We start from the raw sequence: 1911 nt of genomic DNA on the forward strand, positions 1-1911 counted from the left end.
AGATATATTCAAGATCATATTTCATCTCTCTTGGGCTTGTTTTAATTGTCTTCAACTTCAAGTTGAGCTTGCATATGAGCAGTTGATGATCTGTTTCACAATCAGCTCCTGGCCTGGGCTTGGCTGAAGATATTGAGCTTTTCTACCGCCTCTTGCCACAGATGTAGTCAATCTGATTCCTGTGAGTTCCATCTGGTGAAGTCCATGTGTAGAGCCACTGTTTGCATTTTTTAAAAAAAAAAGGTGTTTGCAATGAGTAAGTCATTGGTCTTGCAAAATTCTACCATGTGAGTTCCAGCATTATTTCTGTCATCAAGGTCAAATTTTCCATCTACTGGTGATTTTTCTTTGTTTCCAATTTTTGCATTCCAGTTGCCAGTGATAATTAACAGATCCTGATTGCATGTTTGGTCAATTTCAGACTGCAGAAGTTGATAAAAATCTTTAATTTCCTCATCTGTTGCTTTGGTGGTTGGGGCATAAATTTGAATAGTAGTCGTATTAACAGGTCTTCCTTTTATGGATATTATCCTATCACTGACAGCATTGTACTTCAGTACAGATCTTTAAACATCCTTTGTGATGTTGACTGCCACACCATTCCTTTTCAAACTGTCATTCCTGGCATAGTAGATCATATGGTTGTATGATTCAAAATGGCCAAAACCAGTCCATTTCAGCTCACTAATGCCGAAGATATCAATCTTCATGCACTCCATTTCATTTTTGACAACTTCCAATTTTCCTAGATTCATACTTTGTACATTATATGTTCCGATGATTAATGGATGTCTGTAGTGTTTCTCCTCAATTTGAGTGTGCCACATCAGCAAATGGAGGTCTTGAAAGCTTTAACTAATCCATATGAGTAAGGTGGTTTACTAAGGTGGTTTAATCTGATGATGCAGCTATTTCCCAGTCCTATTTTGAGATCCTTCTAACCTAACCGTACTATTCATAAAGTTGCATGGTAATGTATCAGATAGTGTTTCTTTGCTATTCATGAGGTTTTCCCTGTCCAATTCTTTGAGAAGTGGACGGCCTCTTCCTTCTTTCTAGTCTGTCTTAGTCTGTAAGCTGGGCTGATACCTGTCCACCATGTGCAACCCGCTGAGTTTGAAATACCAGTGGCTCAGCCTCAAAATTCACATCAACACATCACCACAGGACAAACTGACAGACAAGTTTGTCTCCCTGTTGGAAACCTCTCCTACCACCCTTCCCAGGTCCCTACAGCTGACTGCCTCACATGTTATATTAATATTAATATGTTGACCTCTCCAATTTTCAGAAAGATGGTATTCACAGCTTTAGAATAAAATAATTCAGAAATGGTTGCAGCAGTACTCTGACAGGGCACTTTCAGAAACTCAAGCTGGATTCAGAAAAGAGAGTAGAACAAGGCATATCATTACTGCTGTCAGAAGGATCTTGTCTGGAAGCAAACATAATAGTAAGGTGTTCATCTGTGTTTTACTGACTATGCAAAAACATTCAACTGTGTGGATCAAAAAACATTATGGATGACATTGCAAAGAATGTGAATTCCACAATACTTAATTGTTCTCATGAGGAAACTATACACAGACAAAGAAGAAGTAGTTCAAACAGAACAAAGGGATACTGAGTGGTTTAAAACCAGATAGGTGTGCTTCAGGCTTGTATCCTTTCACCATACTTATTCAATCTATATCCTGAAGAAATCTGTATCATTCTTGCATTTAAGAAGCTAGACTATATGAAGAATATGGCCTCATGATTGGAGGAAACTCATTAACAACCTGCTCTATGCAGATGACACGACTTTGCTTGCTGAAAGTATAGGAGATTTGGAGCACTTACTAATGAAGATCAAAAATTATAGTCTTCAGTATGATTATATCTCAACATAAAGAAAACAAAAATCCTCAC

This window comes from Orycteropus afer, unplaced genomic scaffold, assembly GCF_000298275.1.
Source record: "Orycteropus afer afer isolate SDZICR_OR568_19922 unplaced genomic scaffold, OryAfe1.0 scaffold00523, whole genome shotgun sequence".
NCBI lineage: Eukaryota > Metazoa > Chordata > Mammalia > Tubulidentata > Orycteropodidae > Orycteropus > Orycteropus afer.